The 24,382-nt window shown below is 40.7% G+C and overlaps 1 protein-coding gene across 1 annotated transcript in view; it reads right to left on the bottom strand.

The window, feature by feature from the left end:
• Positions 1-22,996, bottom strand: part of tbc1d24 (TBC1 domain family, member 24) — a 44,096-nt gene extending 21,100 nt beyond the window's left edge. The window contains exons 1-2 of the mRNA XM_043711483.2: positions 22,938-22,996; positions 1,049-1,178 (exon numbers count right to left, since the gene is read on the bottom strand). The gene's annotated coding sequence lies outside the window, so the exon portion shown is untranslated. The remainder of the gene's footprint in view (positions 1-1,048; positions 1,179-22,937) is intronic.
• Between the last annotated feature and the right edge of the window lie 1,386 nt (positions 22,997-24,382).

The raw sequence follows: 24,382 nt of genomic DNA, 5'->3' as shown, positions 1-24,382 counted from the left end.
TGCAGGTAAACTTATGCTGCAAACTCTAATTTCACCTTATGTACTTTGCCTTCAATACCTGCATTCACCAAAAGACTAATTCTCAGAATTACTGGCGGCAGTTTGATCAGTCAATAAATTAACATACAATAAATCCTCTATGTCAGCAACATCATGACTTCACCTATCTATGCCAAAAAATAAGTATCAAAGATCAACAACCGCAGACAAAAATTGCATATCCATGATATTTTTAGCAACATTTTAAGCCTATTTTTAACTAACTTCACACATAAATTCCATCATTTGTAAATTTTCAAGAAAGGAATCCTCGTGGATATGAAATCAGGTAAATGTTTGACAAGATTCCAATTGTATTCCATTTTAACCAAAATGTCTGTGTGTATTTTAAGAATTGACAAAATAAACACAACTAATGGTGTTGCTGCTTTGGAGAGCTGAGTTCCAAATTACAAGCATTCATGAGGTTACATCATTCTAGAAGTGTTTAAGGGTCAATACACTCTGTGTACAGATCACACATGCTGGAACAACCGTCATTATCCAGAGATCTTTATTTCAGATAATTTACCTTCCATGCAGTAAAAATAAATTGGTGTTAAACATTAAGCGCATTGACTTCATAGTCACACCAAAGATGACCATAAACCACCTCCAAGTAAAAAGTTATTACAGTTCAGAATATATTTAGGAAAAAACACAATCATGTGAACCTGATTCTTTTGTACTTCTGTACTTCCATTGAATTTAATCTTCATGGTCATACATTTCAAGCTTTGATTTTGGGTCACAAGGTCACCAACAATGGTGTTCAAAACTGCTCATGCTACATGCTCTGGGTTGCTTCTGCAATGTGTTTACTCTTACATTTCTAGCAGCAGGTACAATCTTTCACTGTATCATTCTGTTTTCTAAACATAAGCAATGGCATTGGAAAAAGATTTGGTGAAATTATGCTTTCAAACTGCAAACGTGTTTTGGTTTCCGTTCTCTCTCAATCTGAATGAAAGATGCAATCCAGTACAGAATTCAAGATAAAAACACTCACCAGTATCCAATCCAATTACCCAATTTTCCCATGCAGGACATTTAATGGTTTGCAGTTAACCTCCATCCAATGCAAGCACCTGCATCAAAAAGCTGAGAAACCTGAAGTTCTTTTCTGCTGAATGAATTACCTGTGTGTAAGAAATATTATTTTGAATAAAATTAATAGGAATCCCTTGAGTTTACTTAAAGATAGACTTTATATTTCATTAAATACTTGGAGATCCAGATTACAATAATTCAGCATTATTTTAACCTGAAAACACAAAATCTGCAGTACAAGGAAAGTGTACTCATCGTTTGTGCAATATGCATGATTAGCACAGGAGAGATCTTGACTGCAACCAGTCCAATTATGTTCACAAGTCCTAAACTCTGCCCTCTATAAGCTTCAGTTCATCCAAAACAGTGCACTCTACCCCACATCAAATTCTTCATGCTTATCACCACTATTCTTTAGCTAATTCTCAAACTCAAATTTTAAACTCTATTTAAATCCTAACAGAGTCTTAGAGATGTACAGCACGGAAACAGACCCTTCGGTCCAATTCGTCCATGCCAACCAGATATCCCAACCCAATGTAGTACCACCTGCCAGCACCTGGCCCATATCCCTCCAAACCCTTCCTGTTCATATACCCATCCAGATGCCTTTTAAATGTTGCAATGGTACCAGCCTCCACCACTTCCTCTGGCAGCTGACTGCATACATGCAACACCCCCTCTGCGTAAAACAGTTGCCCTTAGGTCTCTTTTATAACTTTCCCTCTCACTCTAAACCTAGCTCTGGACTCCCCACCCCAGGGAAAAGACTTTGTCTATTTATCCTATCCATGCCCCTCATGATTTTATAAACCTCTATAAGGTCACCCCTCAGCCTCAGGGAAAACAGCCCCAGCCTGTTCAACCTCTCCCTGTAGCTCAAATTCTCCAACCCTGGCAACATCCTTGTAAATCTTTTCTGAACCCTTTCAAGTTTCACAACATGACCTTAACTATCCCATCTCAAGCTTCCTCAGCTCCACAATTACCTCCTGAACCTTCCTTCCCTATCTGTTGTGCTTATGTTTATAAAAAACTTTAAATGATAGAATATCTACAGTGCATAAAATGGTCCAAGAAATGAATTGATGGTGACTAAGATGGCAGATCACAATTGCTAATCAAAAATCAGTTATTTATGGGCAGCAAGGTGGCACAGTGGTTAGCACTGCTGCCTCACAGCCCCAGAGACCTGGGTTTAATTCCCGCCTCAGGCAACTGTGTGTGGAGTTTGCACATTCTCCCAGTGTCTGTGTGGGTTTCCTCCCACAGTCCAAAAATGTGCAGATTAGGTGAATTGGCCATGCTAAATTGCCCGTAGTATTAGGTGAAGGGGTAAATGTAGGGAAATGGGTCTGGGTGGGTTGCTCTTCGGAGGGTCGCTCTTCGGAGGGTCGGTGTGGACTTGTTGGCCCGAAGGGCCTGTTTCCACACTAAGTAATCTAATTTAAAACCACGTGAAAGCAGCTACCAAATGGAAGAAAATAAGTTTGATTTTCATGAAGTGAATTTGACAGAAGAGAAGGAAATATACAAAATAAAAATCAGTAAAGCAAATAATAAGAGCTGGCACTTTAGCACAGTTTATGGTGTCTGGAACAATCCATATGGGAGCTTGATGAGTACATGTTGTACATTTGGCACATCATACACCATAACAGATACTCTGCAGCTCTAAGATCAATGGATTATGACCCTATTCAATAGGACAAGCTGTACCTCTTCTAGGGAGCCGAGGTGGGTCAACACTGCTGACACAAAGAATGTTAAAGTCGTATTTTGCAAGTTATACAATGGAATGTATATCTAATCTGGGATTAGATGTGTGTATGGGCATGCCAACTCTCAATGCTGTAGGAACTGCTGCTCACGAAGAAGGCTCCTGCAATTGTCTAAATGTAAGAAACTGCAAGGCTTGCTTCGCCTGGTGTAGTACTGGGAAATCTTCTCCTGATCTAGCCAGAAGAGCCTGTTGTACTTAACAAGGTATAGTTTATTGCACATTAGCAACTAATTACAAAGTACATTTATAGACAGATATTGCTGTAGCTACTTGGAAGAGGACCAATTGTTAGGTCTCACCTCTTCAGGATCCTAAATTGTTCTACCCACAAAGCTACAAGATATTATCATAGTGGTCAGTGCTTATAGCGCAATTCAGTATTAACCCTTTCAGATCCACATACAACAATCTGTGTGCACTACAAAATAAAAACACAATTACATCAAAGCACAAGTTAAATCAGTTGCTTAAAAGAATTGCGCTGTGGACATCACCTGCAAGGTCTGTATTACTGTATTCCCCTAACTGTTCAAGGGTGATGGTGCATTCCATGTAATGAAGTCCTCCCCATGGTGTTGTTTGGGAGTGAGCTGCAGGATTGTGACCAAGCAACACAAGGAACAGGAATGTTACATTTAAGTCAGAAAGATGCGAGACAAGGAGGTGGAAGTGTTCCTGTGCACCTGCATCCATCGTATGGTGGAAGTTGCATATTTGAGGTACTGTCAACAATGACTTGGTTACTTCACACATAATATACAGAGAAACAGGCCATTCAGCCCAATCAGTTTGTGCTGATCTCTATACTCCGTACAGCTTCCTACCAAGCCATCTAATCAATCTTAACCTTAGAGCATATCTTTCAAGTCCTCTTCTTTCATGTATATATTAGGTTTCTTTTTTAGAAGCAAATCTATTTGCTTTAACCCTTTTCTGAGGCAACTAAGTTCATATTCTAACCATCGAATCAAAAAAGTACAATTTTCCGATTGAGTTCATTCGTAAATCTCTCGTATTTATAGTTACTAGTTTTAGACTCATCTACAAGTTTAATCAGTCATCACTAACGAATTAACAATCTTACACATCTTGTGCAGGAAATTTGTTTTTGAAAATAAATAAATGGTCCACTAAATCACTGATGCTGTGGGGGGAGCTATTCTTTTATCTGTAGATTAAAATTTAGGGGTTAAATTAATTTTAATTTCTAAAATGCTATTAACTCCTGTTAACAGTTAGTTGCATTTTACCTTGTGTATACACACTACAGCTACAATGTGCTGTGGTAAATGATGGTGCTGCAATCAATGACCTGAACTAAATCGAGCTCAGCTTCTATCAAAGCCACGACAAAGCACTCACCAGTTTAAACTGTCAGATCAAGAAAATACAATTTAAAGTATTAACTTTTAAGCAGTCACTGTACTTTTTAAAACATGGGGTTGTACTTAACACCAACTATTTCATGCCCATCAAATGCTCTCTGAGTTCCTGACCAACACAAGATGAAAGTTCTACAATCTGATCTGACAACTGTGGTTTAGTGTTGGATTAAAGTTCCACTACTAAGTTATTCTAGATGCAAAAGCACAAATCCTGTAACCAAAAGGTGTACACATGTTGGTTGGAATTTTAGTACCATTACTTTGAGACAAGTGAAATAATTTTAGATAATAATGGATCAAATACTCTTAATTGCCAAAAGGTTTAGGTGGATTGATCCAACTGTTAAATTGGAATTACAGGAGGATGATAGCTGCAAAGATACAGGATGATTTAGCAGCCATTTCTGTTAGTATAAGCAGTTCAACTGCAGCTTGGTCCTGACAGCAGGATAAAGGCAAGTAAGCTGTTGTAGAACTTTGACAGCTAAAAGCTAGTGTGCAAAAACAGCCCAATTTCCTCAGCCTCCAAATTCAATTGTCCTGGTGCATAATGTAACATGCTTTCCCTTGTCTGCTCAACATTCATAGTACTCTCTACCTGGGGTGCACATTGGAATTTGTGAACAATCTGTCCTGAAGAAAGGTCACTGGACTCAAAACTGTTAATTCTGTTTCTTTCTTCACAGATGCTGCCAGACTTGCTGAGGTTCTATATGAATTTCTGTTTTTGTTTCAAATTTCCAGTGTCCGCACTTTGTTTTATTCAAGTTCAATCTAGTTCACCAACCATTGTTGCGATAATTGCATGATACTATTATAACAGTTGTTGACTAACCCTAGCAATCAGGAGAATTGGCGGTGGAATCCATTGTGAAGGATGAGATTTCTGAATACAAGGAAGAATATGATAAAATATGGCAAAGTCAGCAAGGTTTTGTCAAGCGGAGGTCATGCCTGACAAATCTGCTAGAAGTCTTTGAAGAAGTAACAAGCATGTTGGACCAAGGAGAGCCAATGGATGTTGAGATGAATCGAGATGAAGGAACTGAGGGCTTTCTGGCCAAGTTTGCAGACGATACAAAGATAGGTAGAGGGACAGGTAGCACTAAGAAGGCAGGGAGGCTGCAGAAAGATTAGGATAGGTTAGGAGAGTGGGCAAAGAAGTGGCAGATGCAGTATAATGTGGCAATATAGGAGGGTAGGAAGCAGAGAGGCATGGACTATTTTCTAAAAGGGGAGAAAATTCAGAAGTCTCAAGTACAAAGAGACTTGGGAGTTCTAGTTCAGGACACTCTCAAGGTAAACTTGCAGGTTAGGTCAGTAGTTAGGAAGATAAATGAAATGGCATTTGTTTTGACAAAAGCAGGGATTTACTTCTGGAGGTTCTACAAGACTCTCGTCAGACCACATTTGGAATGTTGTGCGCAGTTTTGGGCCCCATATCTCAGGAAGGACGTACTGGCTCTGGAGTGTGTTCAGAGGAGGTTCACGAGAATGGTCTCAGGAATGAAAAGCTTAACATATGAAGAACAGTTGAGGACTTGGAGTTTGGAAGGATGGGGGGGGGGGGGGGGGGGTGTATCTAATTGAAACTTACAGAACACTGAATTGCCTAGACAGAGTGGATGTTAGGAAGATGTTTTCATTGGTAGGAGAGACTAGGACCCAAGGGTACAGCTTTAGACTAAAGGGAATACTTTTTAGAACGGAGATGAGGAGAAACGTCTTCAGCCAGGGAGTAGTGAATCTATGGAATTCATTGTCCTGGCTGTTGAGGCCAGGTCATTGAGTATACTTAAGACTAAGATAGACAGATTCTTGATCATGTGTTACAAGGAGAAAGCAGGAGACTGGGGTTGAGAAACTTAATGATTGAAAGGCCATTCAGCCCATCAAAGCTGCTCTGCCAAATTTCTGCTCCTATGTCTTATGATCCTATGGTTGCGTAATGTCACTGCACAAGTAATCCAGAGGCTACAGGATTTCAATTCCAACTATGGCAGGTGGCTAGCTTTATGGTCCAGAATAGTGAACTGAATTAAAACATAATTAGTAAAATATCTGGTTTACTAATACCCATCAGGGAAGCAAATCTATGGTCCTCACTTTGTCTAGCCTACCAGTGACTCTTGACTCACAGCAATGAGATGGACTGTTAACCACCATTTGAAATGGCCAGCCAGCAAAGTTCAAGGGTAATGACAATCACACACCATGAAAGAATAAAAATAAAATTAACCTAGCCCAGAACAAACCCAAAAATGAACCAAGGAAACCCTGAGGGCTTTGTAACTTTAGGACCAAGCCATCATGCAAATATGCAGTCTGCGTTATGTCAATTTTAACAAATATATTTTGCGTAAACATTTGTATACCTCATCCTAAAACGGTAACAAGTTCATCTATTATGAGTTTTCATGCATTATAAATGTATGATCTGCAAAATCTTTAACTGGCTGATAATTTCAGTGTCTCAGTTTATAGAAATTGTACATTAATATAAGAAGCAAACGCCGCTCACTCCTCAAATTCTAGATAGTTTTGCTATTCTCAATCATTGTTCAACTTTGACTGAAGGGAAATACTTCTCTACCCAGGACGAAATCAGCTAATTAAGTTGGCAAATAAACTGCCTATTCAGATCAGAATGATGGACTCAAAATCTTAGATGTATGTAGGAGGAAAGGAACTCCAATTAATTCGAGAGATTTATTTGAAACTTCCAAGGCTTTCCTCACTAATGTTTGGTAGGAGTAGCTCATAGCTGGTCCAGATCATCAGTTTGTAAGGTTTGTACACAATAAACACAGCTAACAGCAGAAAAGACTTACATTTTGCACAACCACTAAATGTCTCAAAACTCATTATAGCCAATTAAGAGTTGGGAATAGATATTTACATTTAAGGAATACGTGAAAAAGCTACAAGGGATGGAACTATTTGGGGATTTTCTGGATTTAAAAGGGTTTTACTTTATTTTAAACACAAAGTCAACAGGTCAACGTGTGTTTTGGCTTGCCTGCTGCATAAGGAAAGTATTTATGGGGAAAAAGGCAAGAAAGCTTTCAGGGAAATAATAGATAGAGTTAAGGCTTCGTAAGTGTTGAAAATCCTGGATTTGAGAGTGTGGAAGCCTCTGTGTAAATGGTTTTCTTGTATCCCTCCCTGGACTTTGGTCTGTAAAATAGAAAAGTAAATTGTGTAATCTCTGCAGACAGCATTGTTTTTTATGGATTGGGTCTTTGATTTTGTAATTAAAGGTATATCGTTCTTATTCTGCATTATAATTAAAATGTTAACCAGTTTGTCATGTATTTTAAGAATCAGATGCATTATAATAAATGGATTATTTTGAGTTCACTTTTTGAAAAAAATCTGGTGAAAGTTTCATTTATTTTTGGATAGTAGTACAAAAGGGAATCAATTGATTATTTTGGTTATTGAATCATGGTGCAACTGGCAGAGCAGTGTGGCTCCCATGCCAACACAGGCTTTCCACTACAATCGTAAGCCAGTACTTTTGAACAATTATTGTTCTATTGTAGTAAATGCAGCAGCTAACTTGAATTCAGCAAACTCCCGCAAAACTGTGATAATAATCAGATACTATAATATGTTCTTTGTAATGTTGACCAAGGAATAAACAGTGACCCAGATAGAGGATAATTTGCCTGTTTTTCTTTAAAATGGTTCCATGGGATCCCAACAGGCAGATGGGGCCTTGCTTTAACATCTCATTCAAAAAGGATCTTCAACAGTCAAATGCTCTCTTTTTCTGAACTAGAATGTCAGCCTTGTTTTTGTGTACTCATATCCTGAAGTGGGAATCAATAACTCCAAGGTAAGCATGCTATCAAGTGACCTGTGAATAGGTGATGATACACAAGGAGATTGGTAAATGAGGGGTGACAGGGATTTGGAGGTGTGTCTGGGTATGATGCATTTCAGAGGGTTGGTGCAGACCTGAACGACCTCTTTCTGTACTGTAGGGATATTATGATCTCTGAGAATAAGTGAAATGGTCTAACAGATCACAGTCAAGAAATAGAGAGGGGCATCACAATACAAAAGTAATAAAAAGGTACGTAAACAACAAAGAATGGGAGGCTTAGAAAAATGAAAATGATGGTGTCAGCTACAAACTGCAGCTTAGAAAATATTCCATCCTGAACTTTACTTACTAATATTACAAGCAGCTGTCTTAATACTTATCCCATGATACTCCACCAGCAGCTTACACCCACTGACTCACCACCCGTTGCTATCAGCCAGCCACACTTAACTGAGAAAATGATTTTATTCATGCTTCCTCTGCACATTTTCCCTTCCTACTTTTGACCACAATATATCCACTTCATTTTGAAATTCTGAAAGTTACTAATTTAAAATATTTCCATCAGAAACATTAACAGTGCTTTTGTTTCTTTCCTCATATTTTTAAGCCAGGATCACGGCCAAATAGGTTTCCAATTGTAATCTTGCTGCCAAACATTATTTCACTTAGTTGGAAAACCTAGATTAAGAAGGGTACATCACATTTCCTGGCTTGTGCTTTGGTACCAATCAGCAACACAGCATTAAAACAATAGTATAAAAACTTAACTGCACATTTCCACGCTCACCTCCAATATCAAACTCAAACAAATCATTATTTTAAAAAGCTGCAAAAAAAAAACTAGGTTACTGCAACACAGGGTTATTTGTGCATTGGGTCATGGTGTAAATACCTTACTGCATCATACGGAGGTTCTGACCTTGGGTAAATTTGTTGTACTACAACCTCACATGTAACTAATCTAGCCCATAAAACCAATTACAATGCAATATAGTGCTTTTAACACAAAAGTTAACAGTGTATTCTCTCTGGTTAATTCAGGATGAATATTAAATAAAAAGGTATTAGATATAAATAACTGCACAGGAACTCAAGAATGTACAAGCATAAAATGGAAGCTAAGCTAAGGGTATCTAGGCTCAATTAAGTTACTCAGCAAGCTCACTGGCTGATCAATTTCTGGCAGTACACCAGGGAGGTATGCAGAACAAATTCTGTGCTGATTGTTGTAAAGGAGAACGTGATTACACTGCGAGAATGGCAGCTGCTTTTAAGAACTATTTAACATATCTGAAACTCGCTTATCACAGTATACTGCAGTACAAGTAGAAAACAGCAAAAGCATTTTTTGAATTTATATTCACAAAACAATCTTTTTTGCACAGATTGGCAGGGACTGAGTGTGGCATTTTTATCTGAACATTATATTTACACTATAAAGGCATTTGCTAGTAATGTTAAAATTATATTTGGTTACAGCCTAAGAATTCATCACTGGCAATTTTAATCAAAGGCAAAACTGAAGTGAAAGAAAAGCCAGAATGGAGGGTCTGAAGCTATGAAACCAAGAGCAAGAGAGTGCACATGCGAGAACCAATGGCTAAGAGATGCAGGAGCCCTGGTAGTAGTGAGGAGGCTGAAGTAGCAGCACAAGCGATGACAACAGAATGAAGTATCACATTTGCATGATGTTGAAGATGACGCAAGATGGTTTGAAGAGGAGTGGAATGGGTTGCAAGAGGATTATGACAGCATAATGAGACTACAAAGGCAACCAAAAAGTTTTAAATTGGTCAGCAAAAGAATATTCAGCTAACTGTGATCCAAGAAAACCTCAAATCACTATGATAGTTAATCCTTGCAAATGAATGCAAAATATCTAGTATGGGCCTGCTTGCATTGAGGACTTACTATATTTGGTAAAAATGCAGTGGGTCCTACTGTAATGAACACTATCAATTGTTAAACTTAAGTCTCAGATTGAGATCCAAAATGCAGGAAATAGGGTTTGAATGGCCTTGCTAAAATATTTCAACTTCACACATGTACAATGGAAACTCATTAGCTGTGTCCTCTTCATTCTGCTGAAGGTGTTTATGGTGATGGCTTACGTGTAAAAGCATGCCAATTATTTTGAAAATTTCCTCTATTAACTCAGGTCTGTTACCTTGTACACATTTAACATTGTTGTGTCCAGGAAATTAATGCTCTCCTGGTAGGTTGTGGCTTTAAGTTAAATGGAGGTTGATATTGGAAATATTGATTTTTTTTTTAGGCTCTCTTATAAGCATATCCAAATCCTTCATGTCAACACAAAGAAGGCATTGTTACTACGAAACAGTATCATTTAATGAATATGTTGCAGCGAATGAAAAAGTTGCCCCAGAAAATCAAACAGTAGCCCTCAAGACAAAAACCTTATTTTGATCCTTGGTTTGTACCTAAGTCTTGTCAAATGTTAGCTTCTTCCCACATGTTCAGTGAATATGAATTTTTAAGTATAAAATTGTTATAGCAATTACCAAATAGAAACAGGCGATTAGACACAACCCGTCGTGTTGATGGTTATTCTGCACAGAATATCCTTAAACCATGTACCTGTTCCTCCACCATTTATTGCACTTTGCTTCAATCAACCTTATAATTCAAATCTTAAATATCTTTAATTCCTGGTTTCTGCCAATCACTGACTTCAGTGGTGTATTCAACAGTCTCACTATCATTTACAGGGGAAAAATGTTTCTCCTGTTTTCAGTCAAAGATCTTACAGCTATATTTGATCTCTCTCATGGATCTAGAATCAGTCTTCTATTCACTGCATTCTCATCTATTCCAAATTTTGAAGGCCAAATCACCTGTTAATCTCCTCAACTCCAACAAATTTAAATTGAGACATTTGGAGTATTCCATGTGTATAAAAAATGCCCGAAGAAATATTCAACTTCACAGGCAATTTGTTTGGAGTGTGCTACGCTGGGAATTGCACAGGTCCCCATGCATAGCTTCTATCTAAGATGCCATAATAACACTGTCCAGTGGAAAATCAAGGCCAAGGTTGACAGGCTTTATATAAAACATTTACAAGGACATTGCTGAGTATGGACGATTTGACTTATAGGCAGAGGTTGGTTAGGCTGGGGCTTTTCTTCCCTGTTGCAAAGGCTGAGGGGTGATCTTATTGAGGTTTATAAAATTATGAGGGGCATGGGTAGGGTGAATCAGCAAAGTCTTTTTCCTAAGGTGGGAGAGTCCAGAGGTAGAGGGCAAAGGTTTAAGTTGAGAGGTGAAAGATTTAAAAGGGACCCAAGGGACAACGTTTTCATGAAGAGGGTGGTGTGTGCATGGAATGAGCTGTCAGAGGAAATAGTGGAGGCAGGCACAACTACAACATGTAAAAGACATCTGGATGGATATATGAATAGGAAGGGTTTGGAGGGATATGTGCCAAATGCTGTCAAATGGGACTAAGTCAGATTGGAATGGCTGGTTAGCGTGGACAGGTTGGACTGAAAGGTCTGTTTTTGCTCTGTATGACCATGACTATTTTTAACATGATTAACTGGATGATGACCAATGAAGAAGACTACAAGCTTTTTCGATATTCTTACTAACAGAATTTAAAAGACTGTTCCTGAAATGAGCTCAAAGTTGTTCAATAAGACCTATAATACTGAATGTGTTCAGAGTCGCAGAGAAGTCCTAAGTGATTGTTCTTCAATATGAATAAACACAAGGGATTGCATTTTAGTAAGGCAAACAAGGGCAGCGCTTATACAATTTATGTTAGGTCCCTGGGTAGTGCTACTGAACAGAAAGATCTAGGGTTCAGGTGCATAGTCCTTTCAAACTTGCTTCACAGGTAGACACAGTACTCCAAATGGTGTTTAGCACACTTGACTTCATTGGTTAGACCACTGAGTATAGCAGCTGGGACATCATGTTGAAACTGTACAGAGGTTAATGAGGCCACTTTCGGAGTACAGTCAGTTCTGCTATAATAGGTGTTTCGTCAAGGCGAATTGACTTTAATGCAATTAAAGAATTTACACATTTGTAGAACACGAACTTTCCTTATCTGTATGGTCTATAATGCAATCCTGGCCATGTTTCTTATGATGTGAGAATGGCATGAGAACGGAACTACCGCATTATATCAGAACAGACTGTATTGTGTCTAGTTCTAGTTGCTCTGCTATAGGAAAGATATCATTAAATTTGAGAGGGTTCAGAAAAGATTTACAAGGCTTTTGCTGCAACTGGAGAGCTTGAATTATACGGAGAGGCTAGATAGGCTGAGACTTTTCCCTGGAGCGAAGGAGGTTGAGCGGTGACCTTACAGAGGTTTATAAAATCATGAGGGGGCAGAGATCAGGTTAATAGCAAAGATATTTTTCCTAGGGAAGTTTAAAACAAGGGGGCATTTTTTAAGATGAGAGGAGAAAGATTTAAAAGGGACCCGAGAGGCAACCTTTTCATTCAGAGAATGATTTGTATATGGAATGAACTGCCAAGGGAAGTGGTAAATGCAGGCACAGTTACAAAATTTAAAAGACATTTAGAGAAGTACAAGAATAGGAAAGGTTGAGAGGGATACAGGCTAATCGCAAGCAATGTGGGACTAGTTTATATTGGGAAACTTGGTGGCATGGACGAATTGGATCGAAGGGTCTGTTTCTGTTCTGTATGATTGACTCTAAAACAGCACAATGTTTCAAAATTTCCTTTAAATATTTATGCTTCCCTGCACTAGCAACATACTTGTGATCTACACTGTAATTTCTGATGTCTCAATATGGTCCCAAACAGAAACTGCTTGAATTGAGCTTGAAAAAGATAACCCTGATGCGTTGGGTGGGTTCCTGCTTTGAAAATCTGCATGCAGCTCTTGGGAAGTAATTCACCATTACGAGTGAACTGTGAAGTCCACACTCCTCTTTAAAAACGTCGACTGGCCTGCTGTGCAATACTGCCACCACTTTTATTTGTGTGGTCCAAGTGCTAATGGCATAATAGAACATCAAGTAGAATATTATGTAGGCTGTCCTTACGTTATAGCCTATTAACTCATCGTCTCCCCAAATCCAGCCTCAAAGAGAACATGTTTTGCTACCTGTATGCTACACTGCACAGTGATATAACAAGCTCAGTCAGGAACAATGTAACAGGACAATGGCATTCAGCATCCCAACTCCATCCAACCGCTTTGAGTCCCTCTCCCTTAATAGCATCAATTAGGAAGAAAGGTTCAGATTTAAAATTAATTGTGTTAGCAATTCTCTCTTGCTGTGGTTCCACACATCCAGCAACTTTGTATGCAGAGATGCTTCCAAACTTATTGTCTAAATCATCTGGCTCTGACTTTAAGGTTATGCCCTCTTGTCTAGGACTTCATCCCCTAGAAACATCGGACTTAGCGGCAGGAGTAGGCTAGTCTGTCCTTCAAAATTTGTTCCATGTGTACTTGAATGCCTAAATCTCTAGAATTCCACAGCTGCCAGCTTTACACCACTTAAAATATACTTTACTCTGTCCTTTTTAATGTCCCAAGATGGATTGCTCAACAAAACCCTGGACTGAAACACATATGCCAGTTTTGCCCACTTAAGTGTATCAAAGTCTCTTTGTGAATAGTGCAAATAGAAGCATAAAATGACAATTTTATTAATCTGTCGTAAGAATACTTGAATATCTTCTTTTTAAACTTTAGATCATCCAAAACTCTACTGCTCATCTTAACCCTTGCTATGTCCCATTCATTTATCACACCTGCACTTGCTGACCTACACTGGAAACTGATCAAGTAATACTTTGACTTTAAGTAGCATTTTGCACGAATTTTAAAATTCATATCCTTGTTTGGAAATTCCTCCCCAACTGTGCAGTTACTGCAAAGCCTCTTCCAAGGATGCCCACCTTGAAGTTCCCAGACGGTAATGTCCTCTGGCCCATTTCAGTGCTTCTCTTATTCTAGCCTCTTGGAGTTTTTTGGATTTCAATCGCTCCACAATTGTTGGCCATACCCTCAGTTGCCTAGGCCCCAATCTCTGGGATACACTCCTCTGCACTTCTCTCTCTACCCAACACCACCACATGCAAGATCCCCTCCAAGCCACATCATCTTAAACTTCAATCTATATCACTACTGCTTCATTATCACCAACTGGGATAAAAGCAGGAATCTTGAACAATGGTCTAAATCCAATCTCTTTGAAGATGAAGCACAGACCTTATGATCACTTGACAGGGATTTACATCACCCACTGCAAAGATAGGTCAGTCAGTCTGACTCGCCTATTTTGGTCTTGATGACCCCTTTGGCCTCCTTGTATTCTCTGCCTTTTAACTTTATCCACATAACCTTCTACTTTCTTCTTGTGCGTGTTAAATCCAGCTTTCCCTTAAAACTATACGATTTTGTCCAACCACCTTCTATGGTAGCAAGTTCCACATTCTCCCCACTCTCAGGAAAAGAAAGGTTCTTTTGAATTTTTCTTGATTTCAAGCCAACATCTATTATTGGCCTTTAATTTTGTTTTTCCTCACAAGTGAAAACCTTTTACATTATTAAAAACTTCTGTTAGGTCAAGTGAAAAGAGACACAGCCTGTTCTTTCTTCCCAAATGGTATAATTTCATTTTGGTATCATCCAGTCTTGTGACCTTCCAGTGCTTCTCTCATTTTTGTGTAATGTGACAATCAAAACTGTACATGGTACTCCAAGTGTCAGTAGTCATTATGCTGCCATCCTACGTACTAGTAATCCAGTGACTATGTACTAGAGGACTAGACCAGCAGAGGTTTTATAACCATAGAAGTACCAGATTATCTTAAAAATTTAGTTTAGTAGAAACCTGAAGGCAAATCAGGCATCCTTACTTTGTCTGAGTACATGTGACTCCACAGCCACAGTAATGTGGTCAACTTAACTATCTTCAGAAATGGGAGAAAGTGAGGACTGCAGATGCTGGAGTTCAGAGTTGAAAAAGTGCAACAGGTCAGGCAGCATCCCTGGAGCAGGAGAATTGATGTTTCAGGCATAAGCCCTTCTTCAGGAATAAGGAAGATGTGCCTAGCAGGCTAAGATAAAAGGTAGGGAGGAGGGACTTGGGGGAGGGGTGTTGGGAATGCGATAAGTGGAAGGAGGTTAAGGCGAGGGTGATAGGCCGGAAAGAAGATTGCAGATCAAGAAGGCGGTGCTGAGTCCGAGGGTTGGGACTGAGATAAGGTGGGGGTAGGGGGCGGAAAAGAGAAGAGGGGGGGAAAATGAGGAAGCTGGAGAAATCTGCATTCATCCCCTTGTGGTTGGTGAGTTCCTAGGCGGAAGATGAGGCGCTCTTCCTCCAGGCGTCATGTTGCCATGGTCTAGCGATGGAGGAGGCCGAGGACCTGCATGTCCTTGGCGGAGTGGGAGGGGGAGTTAAAGTGTTCAGCCACGGGGCGGTTGGGTTGGTTGGTGCGGATGTCCCAGAGGTGTTCTCCGAAACGTTCCGCAAGTAGGCGGCCTGTCTCCCCAAAGTAGAGGAGGCCGCAGCGGATGCAGTAAAAGGTGTGTGGAGGTGCAGGTGAATTTGTGACGGATATGGAAGGATCCCTTGGGGCCTTGGAGGGAAGTGAGGGGGGAGGTATGGGCGCAAGTTTTGCATTTCTTGCGGTTGCAGGGGAAGGTGCCAGGAAATATATCCTCGGTGGTGGGATATAATTCCCTCCCCTCCCCTATCAGCTTTCCGGAAAGACCAGTCCCTCCGCGCCTCCCTCGTCAGGTTCACACCCCCCACCAACCCAACCTCCACTCCCGGCAACTTCCCCTGCAACCGCAAGAAATGCAAAACTTGCGCCCACACCTTCCCACTCACTTCCCTCCAAGGCCCCAAGGGATCCTTCCATATCCGTCACAAATTCACCTGCATCTCCACACACATCATTTACTACATCCGCTGCACCCGATGTGGCCTCCTCTACATTGGGGAGACAGGCCGCCTATTTGCGGAACGTTTCAGAGAACACCTCTGGGACACCCACACCAATCAACCCAACTGCCCCATGGCTGAACACTTTAACTCCCCCTCCCACTCCGCCAAGGACATGCAGGTCCTTGGCCTCCTCCATCGCCAGACCATGGCAACACGACGCCTGGAGGAAGAGCGCCTCATCTTCCGCCGAGGAACCCTCCAACCACAAGGGATGAATTCAGATTTCTCCAGCTTCCTCATTTCCCCTCCCCCCCACCTTATCTCAGTCCCAACCCTCGGACTCAGCACTGCCTTCTTGACCTGCAATCTTCTTCCCGACCTCTCTGGCCTATCACCCTCACCTTAACCTCCTTCCCCCTATCACATTCCCAACGCCCCTCCCCCAAATCCCTCCTCCCTACCTTTTATCTTAGCCTGCTTGGCACACCTTCCTCATTCCTGAAGAAGGGCTTATGCCCGAAACGTCGATTCTCCTGTTCCTTGGATGCTGCCTGACCTGCTGCGCTTTTCCAGCAACACATTTTTCAGCGCCGTCTTCAGAAATGGCCTAGCAGTCAAAAAAAATTCACATCATCTTCTTAAAGGCAGTTAGGGACAAGCGCTGTTCATGATCTGTGAATAAATTTAAAAATCCAATATTTGATACAGGGTTTGCCAACAGTTCACTTTTCAATTCTATTCTTCTAGAAAGAAAACATCAGAAGGAATGTAGACTTGTGACTTAATTAGAATAAAAACAATGTTCCGATTGGGTGACCAACCCTTCTGGAGTTTCCAGGGGTTAAATATTAATTTCCAGGATGTTGTTGCAAACAACTAAGAACCAATAATGACAATAATGTTTCTTCAAAACACTAACTGACAGCCCTGGTTCAGTTGATAGCACTATCAATTTGATCAGATGTTTCCTAATTCGAGTCCCATTCCAGGGCACAAAACAGAGGCTGATACTGCAATGCTGAATTAATGCTGCACTGTCAGAAGAGCTGTCTTTTTAAAGGGGAGACATTAAGCTCATCTGCCTCTTCAAGTAGATATAAATGATCCTACGGCACAATATGAAGTTCTCTCTGTGCTGTGGTCAATATTTATTGCACAATTAATATCTCAAAAACAATTACCTGATTAGTATCACATTTTTGTTGTGGAAGCAACCTTCCACAAACTGGTTGCCACATTTCCTAAATTACAATGATTACACTTCAAAAGTACTTTGTTGGCTTTAAATCACTCAGATGTCTGCTGGTCAGGAAAATGCTATAAGAGATACAATTTTAAAAAAATTTTCAAAATGGGATATTAAACCGTTTAACTGGAAGTACATGGGGAAGTTGGATGTTAGGCGGTTATATGGTGAAAGTTTAGGAAAATGCTCAGTGTTACTTATTTAATAAGATTTCTTTTGCTACAGGCATTCTATGTCTCTGTTTAATAAGAAAGGAGTGCACTGCATTACAAATCAGACTTAGAGTCATAGAGATGTACAGCATGGAAACAGACCCTTCAGTCCAACCCGTCCAAGCCGACTAGATATCCCAACCCAATCTAGTACCACCTGCCAGCACCTGGCCCATACCCCACCAAACCCTTCCTATTCATATACCCATCCAAATGCCTCTTAAAAGTTGCAACTGTACCAGCCTCCACCACTTCCTCTGGCTGCTCATTTCATACACGTACCACTCTGTGAAAAAGTTACCCCTTGGGTCTCTTTTATATATTTCCCCTCTCACCCTAAACCTATGCCCTCTAGTTCAGGACTCCCCGACCCCTGGGAAAAGATTTTGTCTATTTATCCTATCCATGCCCCTCATAATTTTGTAAACCTCTATAAGGTCACCCCTCAGCATCCGACACTCCAGGGAAAACAGCCCCAACCTGTTCAGCCTCTCCCCGTAGCTCAGATCCTCCAACCCTGGCAACATCCTTGTTAATCTTTTCTGAACACTTTCAAGTTTCACAACATTGCTCTGAGAGGAAGGAGACCAGACCTGCATGCAATATTCGAACAGTGGCCTAACCAATGTCCTGCACAGCCGCAACATGACCTCCTAACTCCTGTACTCAATACTCTGACCAATAAAGGAAAGCATACCAAACGCCTTCTTCACTATCCTAGCTACCTGTGACTCCACTTTCAAGGAGCTATGAACCTGCACTCCAAGGTCTCTTTGTTCAGCAACACTCCCTAGGACCTTACCATTAAGTGCATAAGTCCTGCTAAGATTTGCTTTCCCAAAATGCAGTACCTCGCATTTATCGAAAATAAACTCCATCTGCCACTTCTCAGCCCATTGGCCCATCTGGTCCAGATCCTGTTGTAATCTGAGGTAACCCTCTTCGCTGTCCACTTCACCTCCAAGTTTGGTGTCATCTGCAAACTTACTAACTGAACCTCTTATGCTCGCATCCAAATCATTTATGTAAATCATAAAAAGTGCGGGCCCAGTACCGATCCTTGTGGCACTCCACTGGTCACAGGCCTCCAGTCTGAAAAACAACGCTCCACCACCTCCCTCTGTCTTCTATCTTTGAGCCAGTTCTGTATCCAAATGGCTAGTTCTCCCTGTATTCCTTGAGATCTAACCTTGCTAATCAGTGTCCCATGGGGAACCTTGTCGAACGCCTTACTGAAGTAATTCTGCACAGCAAATTGAGTTTAGTGCTTCTGACACATTTGACAAGAGGAAGGGAGGATATTGGAATATACTTTGCAAAACAGCCAAAAACCTTTGCAACAGAGATGTGCCTGAGTAGAAAACAAGGAAAACCAAAAACAATTCATATTTTAATATCCAGTCTTAGATGGAACAAAATAGGGCACTAAATATACAGTATATTTTGTATATAGTCAGAGTATATTTAGAGATAGATAGGTATCTGATTATAAAAGGGATCAAGGGTTCCAGGGATAAAGTGGGAGAATGGAGTTGAGAAACGTATCAGAGTCAAAAAGTGTGGTACTGGAAAAGCACAGCAGGTCAGGCAGCATCCAAGAAGCAGGAGAGTCTATGTTTTGGGCATAAGCCCTTCATCAGGAATTCCTGTGATTTTCCAGTGCCACACTCTTTGATTCTAATCTCCAGCATCTGCAGTCCTCATTTTCTCCTTGAGAAACGTACCAGCCCTGATTGAATGGCAGGAGACAAAGACGAAACTGCAGATGCTGGAATCCAAGGTAGACAGGCATTAGGCTGGAAGAACACAGCAAGCCAGGCACATTAGGAGGTGAAGTCGACATTCCAGGTATGACCCCTCTTCGGGACTGGGGGTGGGTGCAGAACTGCAACTCTCCTGACACCCACCCGCAGTCCTGAAGGGTTTCACATGCAACGTCAACTGCTCCACCTGCTGATGCTGCCTGGCTTGCTGTGACCTTCCAGCCTCCTGCCTGTCAATGATTGAATGGCAGGGCACATTCAATGGGCTGAATGACCTAACTTGTGGTCCCATTTCTTATGGTATAAAACATGCAAATTTAAAAAATAACCACAAATGTAAATTGTACTGGTTTCTGAATTTTCAGGGGGACTGGAATTGAAATAAGATATTGACAAAAGAAAAGTTAGTGTCAGCACTAGTAACTCAAGTAGATTTGATATTGAATTTGGGTCATCACACCCCACTCTACACAACATGGTTTTGTTGTTTCTGAATCACCACTGAAATTTAACACCAAGAAGAATGTGATACTTAGATCACTTGCATTTCACTCAACAACATTAAGGAGAGAACATCAATGAACTGTACTATTATAATGTTATTTACTGAGGTGAGGATATAAAAGGGCACCCTGCACAGATGACATCAAATGAAATAGTTCACTCAGCTTCTGAGTTAGAATAATTTGGGGTTAGAAAATGATTTTTAAAATGTTGTAAGTTAAAAAAAGCAAACAAGAAGAAGCTGGGGGAATTTTTTTTTTAAAATAAGGGCTGGAAGGCCTACTCCTGCTCCAATGCATAAATGTCAGAACTAATGTTACGTGCAATATCAAGCAGGACAACCCAGTAACAAAAACAAAAGCCAAATAAAAACAATGACATATTGGCCATGTAGTGTATATAATGTCACATTGGAGAAACCAGAGAATAAGTTCCATCATTACGAGCTTAACTTCTACTTGGATTTTGGGAAATTAGATACAAGAACCAAAATTTTTAAAAAACAGTTATTTTATATTATTAACAGTCAGCATTTGTTTTTGGAAAACCAGGATTTTTTTATAACCACAAACAGTCAATTCTCTCCAATCCAAAAAGACTACAAGTTGAATAATATGGTGGAGAAACTAAATGTGGGGATGGTCAGGGTACCCAGAATTGGAGAAGCACAGATCTCAGAAGCTTACAGAACTGGAACAACAACAGAATTGGAAAGGATTGAAGTCTTGGAAGGATCTGAAAATAAATTTGAGAATTTTAATGTGTTATATTTTATTGTTTATCAAGGAGCCACTGCAGTAAGCAAGGACATGGATGATGGACAAAAGGGATTAAGTGAGTTTTGACAAGAATTCAAGAAGATCATTATATAGAGTCAAAGAGATGTACAGCACAGAAACAGACCCTTCGGTCCAACTCGTCCATGCTGACTAGATAACCCAATGTAATCTAGTCCCACCTGCCAGCACCCGGCCCATATCCCTCCAAACCTTTCCTATTCATATATCCATCCAGATGCCTCTTAAATGTTGCGATTGTAACAGCCTCCATCACTTCCTCTGGCAACTCATTACACACACACACACACACACACCACCCTCTGCGTGAAAAACTTGCCCCTTAGGTCTCTCATATCTTACCCCTCTCACCCTAAACCTATGCTCTCTAGTTCTGGACGACTCCACCCCAGGGAAAATACTTTGTCCGTTTACCTATATATGAAAAGAAACAGTCTGCATTGTCAAATGGCAGTCCTGCAAAATGTGCACAGTGACAAGGGTGCCACTACTCAACGGCTTGATCGTAGTTGTTTTGTCAGTGTTACATTATAACAATGCAAAGCTTCCACAGCACTGATGAATTCTACAATGAATAGCATAATATAGAATTAGACAAGCATGGATTCAAGCTTGTACCAACTATAAATCATGCTTAAATTTAAAGATTTATGAAATAGAATACCATTACATTGTTTACTGGATCATAATTGTCTTTTCTCCTTGTACTAGAGGACGATTAGCAGCTGTCCTTCAATGCTGTAAAGACTCAAATCCAAGTCACAGTTAAATTTGTTCCTTAGCAAAAAGTTTGAACTGCTTAGACTGCCTTAGCTGCAAATAAGCAAACTTTTAAAAGAAGTCACTTTAAAGTTTGGGTGGAAGATTTGTAGCTCGGGTGCTCGTTGTTGTGGTTCTGTTCGCCGAGCTGGAAATTTTTGTTGCAAACGTTTCGTCCCCTGTCTAGGTGACATCCTCAGTGCTTGGGAGCCTCCTGTGAAGCGCTTCTGTGGTGTTTCCTCCGGCATTTATAGTGGCTTGTCCCTGCCGCTTCCGGTTGTCAGTTTCAGCTGTCCGCTGTAGTGGCCGGTATATTGGGTCCAGGTCGATGTGTTTGTTGATGGAGTTTGTGGATGAGTGCCATGCTTCTAGGAATTCCCTGGCTGTTCTTTGTTTGGCTTGCCCTATAATGGTAGTGTTGTCCCAGTCGAATTCATGTTGCTTGTCGTCTGCGTGTGTGGCTACTAAGGATAGCTGGTCGTGGCGTTTCGACCTGGACCCAATATACCGGCCACTACAGCGGACAGCTGAAACTGACAACCGGAAGCGGCAGGGACAGGCCACTATAAATGCCAGAGGAAACACCACAGAAGCGCTTCACAGGAGGCTCCCAAGCACTGAGGATGTCACCTAGACAGGGGACGAAACGTTTGCAACAAAAATTTCCAGCTCGGCGAACTGAACCACAACAGAAGTCACTTTGGTCAGCATTTTGAGTTTAGCAATGATGGTTGTGAATAACGAAGAAATGGAGCCTCAATATTTAGCACTTTGCAGGGTGTGTGCACGTGTGTTGGGCGTGGAAGGAGAGAAGATTAGTTGATCTAACTAAACCAACAAGAGGTGTTAGTTTTATGCTTCAATAGGCAGTCAATTCTCTCAGAAAGATTGGCATTTCTCAGCAATAACATCCTGGGCTTAATTTATTAAGTGACACTTAACTCAACAGGGGAAATCAAACTTTTGTGCTAACAGCAATTTCCTGTTGTTCTTCCTCCACAAAGAGTCGGTGTTACATAACAAACGATACCTAAAGTAACAGGAATGTTGTAGCACAGGTTCGGGCAACAACCAATTTTTATGTCGTTAAGTTACACTGATAATGTGAACATAAAATCTCCACAAACGTAATGTTATTGATTACACTATTTACTTGAATAAGATCATCCGTCTTACATTTCAAAATACCCTCACACTGTAGCAACAGTTTCAAACGTTGAAGGCTTCACTTTGCGATTTGTTGCAACACCCAGAACATCAACGAAAATCCAATATCCAACCGAACATGCAACGCAATGAGAATATGCACATTTTCCAACACAAAAATGAAGTCTAATTCCAAGCAACTGACAACAGAGCAAGCAAAACCCAGGCTGCTACAAAGCAGCAATTATCAGTGTGCACTTATCAATTTACAATATAGTCTTAATGCAACAAAAAATACGATAAGTTCCTTGCTCAAACTCCACATTTTGCACCAAGACAGGTGGCGCGGCTCCAACTGTCTTGGGGGCTCGAGCTCCGGGTCCCTGGAGGGCACAGAGTGACAGCGCATCCCCTCATCAACCGAAAAAGAAGATACTCACATTTAAACGTACCACAAGCAAACCGACAGTATAATTGCGGACTGAGAATTCCGGTGTCCGGTACTCACCGTCTGTCACTCACCGCCACCAACGCCGCCTGTCCCCCTGACTGTCCCACCGACAACGCAGCCAACACGCATGCGTCCGTGGTGGCCCCTTTCGCCAGTGCGCAGGCGCAAGATATCTGTTGACATTATAACTGAGTTAATTTTAATTTTTCAAGTGCTGCTCACTTCCAAATTTCAACCTATGGCTAAAAGGATAACACCAACTCCTACAACGACAGTTTTTTTTAATTAAAAAAAGGACCAAATCCATGGCACACTCTTTCGGAAAAAAGAAGTCTGGACAATTCTGAATAGGTGAAAGAGAAATGTGGAGAGAATATAACATTGAGACAATATAACTATAAAAACATGATACTACTAATAATTCCAATGGAAATTGAGGATTTTTTTTTAAACTAGAGTGGTTAGAATGTGGAACTTGGCATCGCAGCCAGTGATTGAGGCAAATTGGGCATTTTAGAACATAGAAGAATACAGCGCAGTACAGGCCCTTTGGCCCTCGATGTTGCGCCGATCCAAGCCCACCTAACCTATACTAACCCACTATCCTCCATATACCTATCCAATGCCCGCTTAAATGCCCATAAAGAGGGAGAGTCCACCACTGGTACTGGCAGGGCATTCCATGAACTTACGACTCGCTGAGTGAAGAACCTACCCCTAACTTCAGTCCTATATCTACCCCCCCTTAATTTAAAGCTATGCCCCCTTGTAATACCCGACTCCATACGCGGGAAAAGGTTCACACTGTCAACCCTATCTAACCCCCTAATCATCTTGTACACCTCAATCAAGTCACCCCTAAACCTTCTTTTCTCTAATGAAAACAGCCCCAAGTGTCTCAGTCTTTCCTCATACGATCTTCCTTCCATACCAGGCAACATCCTGGTAAACCTCCTCTGCACCCGTTCCAGTGCCTCCACTGGAAAAGGAAACCAGACAACTACATGAAAAAATAGAATTATATATCAAAAGGCTGAAGTAAGGTAGATTAAATGACTAGAGATTGCGAGAACCATAAGTATCATATAGACTTCTTGTGCCATACAGCCTGTTTCTCAGCTGTCTTTTCTATGTTAGACATGGTACAACTTTGCACCACCATCACCTCGTAATAAATGTTTTAATAAGCAGCGCGTTGACGATCTCATTTTTTATTCTAATTTTTCAGACCTGTTGTTCCTGCTTCACCTGCTACTCCAAGTTAAATTGTCATTAAACAACATACATTCACTGGGTAAAGTCTTATCGAAAGTTGCTATACACCAGCTATTAATTTTTGAGTAAAGAAGTAGTGCTTAATGAGCCATTGGAATCCTATCACTTGACTGCAAGGCTTTAAAGAAGGAACTAGGCCAGTTTCTGGTAGCACTAGTGATTATATCATATAGAAGGAATGCATTAACTCTTCTGGTTCTCATAAGTTATGAATAATATCACTTCAC

Source organism: Chiloscyllium plagiosum, unplaced genomic scaffold (genome assembly GCF_037043375.1).
Source record: "Chiloscyllium plagiosum isolate Xiang-an unplaced genomic scaffold, Cpla_swu_hap1 HiC_scaffold_20, whole genome shotgun sequence".
Classification (NCBI taxonomy): Eukaryota; Metazoa; Chordata; class Chondrichthyes; order Orectolobiformes; family Hemiscylliidae; genus Chiloscyllium; species Chiloscyllium plagiosum.
The sequence above is the reverse complement of the archived record's forward strand: the minus strand, read 5'-3'. Positions and strand labels throughout refer to the sequence as shown.